At 38.2% G+C, this 10189-nt stretch overlaps 1 long non-coding RNA gene across 1 annotated transcript in view; it reads right to left on the bottom strand.

Moving 5' to 3' along the window:
• Positions 1 to 8981: 8981 nt before the first annotated feature.
• The window catches only part of LOC306806675, a 37763-nt gene continuing 36555 nt past the window's right edge, over positions 8982 to 10189 (bottom strand). Inside the window, exon 4 of the long non-coding RNA XR_013775524.1 lies at positions 8982 to 9311. This is a non-coding gene — a long non-coding RNA (uncharacterized lncRNA). The remainder of the gene's footprint in view (positions 9312 to 10189) is intronic.

Raw genomic sequence — 10189 nt, 5'->3', positions numbered from 1 at the left:
TCCCCCAGGCAATCACATGGCAGAAATAAATACAATGGGACACAAATGAAGGCAGGCATGGGGTGGAAAAAAGGGTATCAGGGTTTGTTAACTAAGAATGCCAGTAGTTAAAATAAAAGTTTGTATTTTTAATAATTTTATTACTTGAAGAAAATTGCCACTAAGGTGTCCACAGGGTTTAACAGAGTCTTGAAAATTTCAGGAAACACAGCCCATCTTTAAAAATGCTTAAAACCAATTCTACAATCCTCTCAGAATTTGCAGCTTTGATATTAATAACCAGTGTTTTCAGAACTGCCTTAGATGAACCTGAGTGGCACACAGATGGCAAGTCATTTACATGATAAAAAGGAGAACTGGCCCATCTCTGGGTCCCTAGAGGGTGCCATGACCCATTAGCAGAAGAAAGACGACCTTTGCTGAATAATAATTGAGAACTATTACTAAGATAATTACAAAACCAATTGACTGCCAGAAGGCCTAGACCTTGGCTCTCCAATTTATATAGCAACTGCTGGTTATCTGTACAGGAAAAAAAGACAGGCTTAGGGTTCACAAACAGCATAACCTCAACATCTGCCTGCCATCTGAAGATAATGATCTGGCATTAATTAATTTGAACGGTGCAGTCATTGCAGAGGTAAACTGCATCACAAATCAGACACTTAACATAACCTGAAGTTATCATGTTTCCCTCCAGCCTGTATTGACAGGAAGAATGCTCTCAGGTAAATTAAACTGTTGCAGGTCACAACATGAAAATGAATTAAGTTAATTTCTCTTTAACAGGGAACATGATTGTGGCTCTGTGCTGGATGCTGTACCAGTTATCATGATAAAAGCTCTTCAAAAAACGTTTTGCAAAATGCCCCTATCGTATCATTTCCTAGTGCACACACCTGCAACTGCTTTTTCAGTTTCCTGCCTCTACAGGAAGGAGGAGACAGAAGTTACTTGTTGGTTTTCAAAAGAGGGATTTTAGGGAACAAAACTATTAAAGGGTGTCTGTGGTGAGATGCCAGAAATTCTCTATGGGGGAAATCCTGGGCAGCACTAAAAATCCATGTAAGATTCTCCTGGGTTTCTCCCATGTCTTCTGCAGGCATATGAGATATAAAAAATAAAGTCAGCACACCATATGTGTTGCTGATTGGATTTCCAAAATTATCCTCCCTTACATGTGAAGGATATTTTGAAGCAGCTTTCAAAAGCAGAAGGATTTAACAACTTGGTGCCAAGTTTCACACCTGGGAACTGATATTTAGAAATGTAGAACATCAGAAATACCTGGAACTCAAAAAAAATCATAGCTAGCCTTCCTCCTTATGATGGAAACAGTAAAATTACTGTGACAAATACTTTGGATAAAATGTTCTTTTACCTAAAACCTGCTTCTTGATTTTTAACTCTGCTACTGAGTCCCATAGTTGGGATTCTTTGAGGACTCTCCAACAAAAGGAGTGTTACAGGTAGTCATTCTTCAAGGGAGATAATTTAAGTCACAGCATGAAATTTATATAAAATTCAATTCACATTTGAGACCTGTATTAAAAAAGAGCTGCCAACACTGACAGAATGCTTGTTCTGCATGACAGAAATGCTAATGGAGACAATTTCTTACCCAAGAAGTACCTATATAATAGCATGTGGTGGAAGAAGGAGATAATACATTCAATTTACAAAAAGATGTGTGAGTTAGAATTCAAGTTAATGAAGAGTTTAAAAAAATTAACTCCACACTCAGGTGAACTATCTACCCACAAATTCAAACATGCAAGACAACTGGGACTTGAGGGCACTTGTTCTGAACTTCAGGAGTCCCACAAAATAGATTGTTTGGGATTGAAGGTTTAGATTAATAGGGATTGATTGATTGATTGATTGATTGATTGATTAATTGATTGATTTTTAAAAATTATTATTTATTTTTTATTTTTTATATTTACAGCTCTGCTTTTCAAGGGGAAGTGTGTTGGCACTGCTGGCATTTCTGTGGGACTTCCCTCTTCTTCACTTTGTCCTGACTGGGACAAAATCTGGATCAGCAATGAGTGCTTGGAGTTAGGGCTGATAGCAGCACTGACCATGAAAACTTCCTTACAGACAGTCAGGGTTTGGGAAAAGCCAATTATCAATGATCTATCCATGTTCAATTTTGGGGTCCTTGAGACCTGCCATAAGAGCTTAGACAGGAAGGTTTTATTCTAGTATAATGCCTTTGTTTACAAAGACTCTGGCTTAGAAGACAGCATAATTTTATTAAGTCTTTGACAATTTATTCCTGTGAGCACTCCACAGTCACAGCAATTCATTATATTTTTCTACCAACCTGATATAAATAAATCTGAAAAAATAGTGAATATATGAATAGATGAATATCTCTTCTAGGAGAAAGGACATCAGTGGCAATCAGAAATAGGAAGAAGATAAATACTCGATGAGATAAAGTGAATCAAACAAAAAATGTTTGAAAGAATGGAATCACATTCTGGTAGGAAGAGCTGGTGGAGGAAGATGCAGCAGAGCATAAAAAGGAAGAATAGGGATAAGGGCAGAGTTATGCACATGTTTTTGTATTAAATCATCACTGCAACAGTGGCTGACAATCCTCAGAAAATAATCCTGAGTCCCTCGACAGGGCAGGTTGGACATAGTGTTTGGTTTAACCCCAGCAGCTTGTCTGAACACTCACTGTCACACATCCAACTCCCTGCAATCTCTGACTTGCTCAGGGAGAATAGGGAAAATTTAAACCAATATATGCACTGTGTCCTTGGAATCAGGAAAGCATCTTGCTCTGGGATTGGAATTATTGCAAATGTCTGGTGGCACTTTCTACCCAGTGACTCGTGGGGATTCTGTCCACAGAGGCTGGCACTGAAGTCAGTCCATTTTCTGTTGGTTACATATTTGGGCTGTAATTCATCCTAGAAAGGTTTGGGTTTTTCTAAATTTCTTGTCAATCACCCTATTCCCATCAATAACCCCTGTGATATGTTTTCAAGCAGTTTTTCCTCAAAAGGCTTAAGCTGTAGGATGGCCTGTATGCAGCTTTTGAGTGTTGTAATTGTAGTAGAGATCAACAGAATCTGGTGCTGTTCTGTCATCCTTGACTGGGCTCCTGGTGCTAATCAGAAGTTGGAAATTGCACATTCAGATGGATTTAGAGACATATAGTATGTGACAATTCAGCAAGCAGTAAAGAGCATTGTTTTGAATTCTTAAAGGTTAGTGATGCAAGCTGCAGTGACTAAAGATTTCTGAGCCTTGAAAGAAAAGCAATTAGGTGTAGGAAACAAACACACTGCAGTAATGTAATCTATATTTTCATACATTTAAAGCCAGGAGAAGAGATTAGTTCATCTACACTGAGTTTTTGTTTCAGATACTTATATTCCAACCAATTACCTCTGATATTGAGCCCCCCATTACTTGTGTTCAGGCAAAAAATAACTTTCAGAAAGTATTAGACTGTATTTGAAAGTCTCCAGAGATGACGTTTACCATTTTCTACTGCAATGTAGAAAACTGCCCCAAAGTTTAATTACCATCTTTGTGAAACAGAGAGAAAAAAGCAACAGCAAGTGCTTTATTTCTAATTTGAAATTGCCTTGCTTTAGCTCCCAGCTACTGGTTCTTGCTATATGTTTCTTTGGTAGATTAAAGAATCCTGTAGTATTTTGTGTTTTCTTCACAGAAAGGTGTTTATACAGGCTTAACTTTCTTTTTTTATAAGCTCAACAGAAATCTCCCACTGGAATGCATTTTCTCTGCCCTCCAAAACCTTCTTGTACCTTTACTTTGCACATACCTTTTTTTTTTTTTTTTTTTTTTTTTTTTTTCCTGCAGCACAGATAGCAGGATCATTCCCAATATTCTGCTATTCATCTGTAACAGTTAGAGACTTTAATATCACCATACTACTTTAAATTGTTTTTATCCATAACCTTAAAGGAATTTTTACCATAATGAAAACTGAGCAAATTTTGCCATTGAAATCATGAGGGAAAAGAGATGAGGCATTAAATGCAAGCCAATGTACTGAAGGAAGCAAAAATAATAGGTCAGATTTGGAGCCCAATAGACCAACCTGCAGAGTGAGCTGTATAAGCAACCCACACATTTCAATTTCTTTCCATAGTACTGGAAAAAAGCATTGCCTCCTTACAAGAAAAGCATGCATACATCTTCAACAACTCATATCTTGGAAAGATCTAGAAAGGGAGGAGAAAGAGAACTCAGTTTAACATATTATGGCTATGATAGAGGGTTGTTTTTGCACTTGATATTATGGTAATAATGGTATCTTTCTAATATCCCAAGAGTTGAAGGGATGACCAAATAAATACTTTGCTCCCCAACAGCCTAATGCAGACTTAGAAGGTGGTCACAGTACTGGCAATCAATTATCATTTCCCAATACTCTTTAGAAAGATGAACACTTCAGCTTTTCCTGCCATAAATGGTTGAAATACAAAATTACTGGGAGAGAAGGTGGGGAATTCATAGAAGCAGAACAAATTCTGAAGCTTATGAAATCTCAGCCTAATTTTAATGGAATAGAGTCAATTAAATAAACATCATAGAAACACAACAAACAATGCAGGTTACAAATCTTGTTAGCCATGAATATGTTACACATTTGTTAAGATGACCTTGGTTTGTGGGACACAAACTGGGCACCAGATGGACAGCTGCCTGAGGGAATTATTTTTTCTGCCAAAGTACCAACATTCAAGTCAATTTTCATACTTATTTTCTTTTGTTCTCCTTCTTTTGGATTTGGACTAGCATTAAGTTCTTTGTTATTTTTCATAATCACTTTTCTCCTTGGGCATCCTCATGCTTATTGGTTTGTTATATTGGTTTCTGTCTGTGCAATGATCTGTGTTTCTACGATTTCCATGGATTTATTACTCTTACAAGAATCAGCTTTAGTTCTGCAACTGTCATGCTTCATTTCTGTTAGAAATCTTAAATATCTATATATATTTCTTATGGATTATGAGTCACAGTCCACAATTATAATTCTGAGCTTATAAAAAATGAAGTGATGTGTGACATACAAACACGACACATAAAACATTTTTAAAAGATCCTTACTCTACTTTTATAACCCATAACTGCACTTCTAGCTAAGCACAGCTGCCATTCAAAGACTTAAATGCTTGGTTTTATCCCTCACATGGCCAACAACACAATTAAGTGAAAGCAAATTAGTATCTCCTCAAGTCTGGCTCAGTTAAAACAAAAAGCAAAACAAAACAAAAAACCCAAAACAAAACAAACAAACAAAAAAATTAGGGATCACTTCAGGCTTATTCAGAACACAAAGCACAAACAACAAGACAACACAGCCAGTCTGCTGTGAGGTGCTTTATTTGGGGAAAATAATTTTCTGCACGTCCAAGTGCACAGGGTCTGCCCAAGTGCAGCCCAATTATCTTTTATAAGCTGTGTCAAGCTGAAGGTAAGGAAATTAAAGTTTTAGGGATAGTCCAGATAGGGTATGAAATATGTTTTTTCATTTAGGATAATAAAATCATGTTCACAAAGAAACACTGAAAAAGATGGCTGAAAAGGCAGCAGAAGGTGTAGCCATGCCAAGCAATGTGCAAATTTAGTTTGTTCATTTGTTCAGGTAGAGCAGGAGGAAAGCTCATCACTATGCCAACCCTGGGGCACCTGCCTCATCCTTCTCAAGGTACTTTGCAATCCTGTTTCTATGAAGAAACTGTGACTCACTGGAATTCTTATGCCCTTGCTGTATAAAAATACTGATTTCAGTGATTGTTCATACAACAGTCTGAGCTTTTTGAAATCAATCTTTTGTTATAATATCCAATAACAGCTTTCCCCAGCAGGCATATTTAATTTTACCAAATCCCACATCAGCTGAGGCTCATTTCTTTCCCCATACAAAGCCCAACAAAGACAAATTTCTTACTTTATGTTCTGATTTGTGTATTGAGACCATAACTCATTTTTGACCAAAGAAGCAAAGCCAGAAGTCAGTCCCCCTTTTTTTTTCATTAAATTGACCCCAAAACTTACTAAGCACTGTAACAGCCAGTCAAAAAAACCTGAATTAAACAGCTAATGTGGATAAAGAACTGAGAAAAAAGTATGTATATCAGCAAAATAAAGCATTTGCAAGCTCCTACATTTTTTGCTGCTTGCACATTTGCAGAGAATTTGGGTGCTGAGATGAATTTCTGCACCTGTTCAGGGACAGCCCTCCCACATGAACTCATTTTTCTGGGGAGCAAAATTCAAATGCACATAGTGCTGGACCTAATGAGGCCGAGTAACCTGCACACAGCAGCTGGAGAGCCACGAGTGAACTATAAAACTGGAGAAATCACTGAAAATTAATGTTTGTCTTGAGGCAATAGCTGAGGCAAATACAACCTTGTGTCATTGTGCATCCCAGGAAATGAAGGAACAAAAGAAATCACCCACCACCATCTCACAGTGCAATGGTTTCCCATCTCTTTCTGCTTCCCCTGCCTTCTGCAGCACTGCACAGCCCCAGGGTAAGGCTGATCAAGCAGGAGCTGGCTTTTCCCAGGAGAACTCCAGTTTAAAACCCTTGCAGACAGTCTTTGCTCAGTTCATGGCAAAAACACAAGATTTCTCTTTTTTTTTTTTTTTTCCTTTCCAATTGTCAGTGTTGGATCAGACTGCAGTACTGGTTACCATTTGGTTTGGGTAGGAAAGCAGCTGGAAGATTGTTAATATCGACTGATTTTTTTGCAGTAACTTCTCATTTCACAGTTTCTGAGCACAAAATCAAGCCATTCCACAAAATAAAAGATCTGATGATAAAACCCATTTAAAACAGCCTTCTGTCTGTTGAAGCAATTGTTGAAGTTAATTAAAATAAAGCACCCAACTTTTGACTGAACAAGCTGGTGGCCTCTTAAATTTTGGTTCTAGCATGCACAAGGAGCAGATTCCAGGGACTGGCTCTGCTGCTTGGATGCAGCAGTCAGTCTCTCACACCAACATGAGGGATAAAGCACCAGGCTTGATGCTCTTATAATGGGATTTAACATGAAAGGAAAGCTCTCAGGTACCTCTGGTTGCTATGAAACCATTGACATTTTCTGTTGGAAAGTAATTTGCCCTTAGTATAGCACTAAATTAGAAAGCAAGTAAATGGTATATGTGCAATATTGAGGACTCTCATTGCTTTGGAATGGAAGGTAACACCACCTGAGCAGAGAAAAAAGCTTAATGTTGCATTTCCCATAGTCCAACAGCAGCAGTGACTGTGAGGTGGCCACTGTGGGGCAGGGGACCCCTGTGCAGTGCATCTGCCTGCCTGACACCCACGTGCTTTGCCACCAGATGAGAATCTGGCCCAGAAACTATTAAGCACCTTCATGTGAATTATGCAGTAGCCAAACAAAGATTTCAATAAATTTCCAAGCACCCAGCTAGGTGAGAATGGGAGGTTTCTCAGAAATAAAATTAAGGAAGGTTGGAAAGAGAAAGGTTAGGGTTGGAAAAGGTCTTTAAGGTTGAGTCCAAGCATTAACCCAGAACTGCTGGGCTCACCTCTAAACCAGGGGAGCAGGCAAAATAAGCAAAATAGGAACAAGAAGCTGAGCAGGGTCTCTGGCTCAGACAGGCCAAGGAAGCTAAGGAATCCTCATGCCAAGATCACTCCAAAGTTAACACCATCAACACAAAAATGCCCTTCAAAAAGAATCTGGAGAGTCCAGCACGAGTGCAATCACTCCCCTAACAAAAACATTTAATTTCCACATTCCTCTGTAATAGGCTAATAGCTTCCATTGCAATCAGCAGCTCAGGTCATAGACCTGAGTGTAAGAATGATCCTTTCCCCAGATTAGTTATTGGCTGCCTGGATCTCAGTGCAAAATCAAGTTGTAGAGATAATCAGGATAAACAAACAGATACCAAGATTTCCTCTGAGCATCAGGGCAGCAAGACATGTTTGGACATTAGGAACTGCACAGGTGAAGAATATTATTGGGTCATAAATATAACAGGGCAGCATGATTTTGAAAGTTTTCTTGGGTTTGTATGAATTATAATATAGAATGCTCTTTTGTATTTCTTTCCTTTGTGCACTGAATTTGGTGTGTATTACCTCCACATGAATAATGCAATCCAGCAAAATTGATGGCACAGTTCTTTTGTTAAAGCAGTTATGAAATGAGAAAACAAAATCTACAAGGAAAAGTTATGAAAAAAACAACATTTCACCAAGAATAAAAAGATAAAGCTGCCTGACCGTTTACATTTGTCTCCTGTGTCATGAATATTAGATCAGATTCTTTTTATTAATCCATTGATAGTTCTGTAAGGCAGCTCATTTTTGATAAACTCTGTCAGGCTTGCTGTAAATACAAAAAAGATTTATGAATTAATTTTCATACGTAAATGACAAAATCTTTTGATACATTTGAAATATGTGCCTTGCAGTTAAAATAGATATATGTGCATGCATACTCATGTATTAATTTTACATTCAGATCAGCTTGTTCTTTTAGAACACAGCTTAATGTCAACTCTGCTTTTCTGGGGAAAAAAGCAGTAAACTAAAAAGGTAATTGACATTGAGGGCATACTAAAAATGAAAGAAATGGACAATCTGTGATCTGGGAATTGTGCTGGACTAAAGGTGTAGTGGGTTTTATTTCAAAAGCTTCTTTGTTTTCAAGTATCAACGGGTTGTGCAGCCAGTGTTCTGTAAAAACACAGATCTCTACAGCTCATTACTATTACTTGAATAGTCTTCATAGATGCAAGGCCCAGCCATGAACCTATTAGGTTAAAAGCAGCACAAAAAACCATAAGCTTCTGCAATTGAAGTGTACATGCAATTCACCACACCCTGAATACCTGTATAAAGCCAGAAGTACATCTCAGCTCCACATTTCTGTCAGCAGTAAATCACAGAGCTGGTTCAGCCACTCCATTTCCTTCCTTTGCCTGTGAGACAGGGATTGTGATGGTCCTGCCAGGGCTGTCACTGCCAGCACAAGCTGAAAAGGCGATGAGCTGAAATCATATTTTTCTTTGTTTCCTGTGTGCCAGGGCATCCGTGCTGACCCTCCAGAGGTGGGGCATCCTCCTCTCTCTCTCTGGAATTCTTTCAGGGATTTTACAAAGGAAACTCAGAATCATTCTTTTGATTCTGCAGATGAGAAAGCCAAGGCACAAAAGCATGGAGTGACTTGCTGCAGAAGGATGGATGCCTTGTCTTTTTATGGATCACTAATTAATATAATGCAACACAAGCTTGCAGAGCCCCTTGGCACAAACATTTTTGGGTTCTACAACAGAAAGATAGAATTAACCAGTTCATTGATAGACAGAAAATGAGGCAGGAATGATACCCATGAGGTTCAGTTCTGGATCACCTTTTTGTAATTACCTGTCTGGCACTTTGTGGAGTGCTGTGTTTAGGGTGTGCTATTTCTGTAAACTCCCTGGAGCAGAGGCTTTTAATTGTGGAACCATCCACAAGCACTACTGATTAATTCATAAGAATCACAGATTAAAAAATATGTTATATCCTATGAGAAGAAATAAAACAGATTGAACTTAATAATCTGCTGTGTGCTTCATTCTCATCGTCTGGGACTGGAACAACTTCCAAAAGCACAGGAGAAATTTAGCCACCCTTCCAGCAAGACACACTCTGTGCTGTGAATTATTCTGTTCTGACATTGTTTTGACTTAGTTTTAACATACCTATAACCTGTGGCTTGGTGTAGGGGGGTCAGGCCAGAGGCCAGCAGGGTAATGGGATTTGTAATTCTAAAGGATCTTGTTCCATCATATAAATTTGCTTCATAATGCTCCTGCTTAGCAGCCTGCAGTCATGTACTAGAAAGCCAAGTAATACCTGAGAGTGATGTAAACCTGCTTGATCTGCACTAAATCTGGGGTTACACCTGATGTAGTCATTTTAAATAACAGTATAACACCCCTGTTATGTCCTAGAGAAGGTCAGAAATACTCCTGTACATGAAGAGAAAGTAATAAATATGCTTAATAAAAGCATTTCAATAAGAAAGTCAACACAAAAACTGGTAGATAAGGCAACCACTTTTGCATTCAAATAAAACTTTTAGATATACTAATTAAAACATCCTTTTCTACAGGTACTGTATGTTTTATACCAGCTGTGTCCTGAAGCCAGACTACA

The sequence above is a fragment of the Erithacus rubecula genome (assembly GCF_903797595.1).
Source record: "Erithacus rubecula genome assembly, chromosome: 11".
Taxonomy (NCBI): Eukaryota; Metazoa; Chordata; class Aves; order Passeriformes; family Muscicapidae; genus Erithacus; species Erithacus rubecula.
Note: the sequence above shows the minus strand (reverse complement) of the source record. Positions and strands in the feature narration are given on the sequence as shown.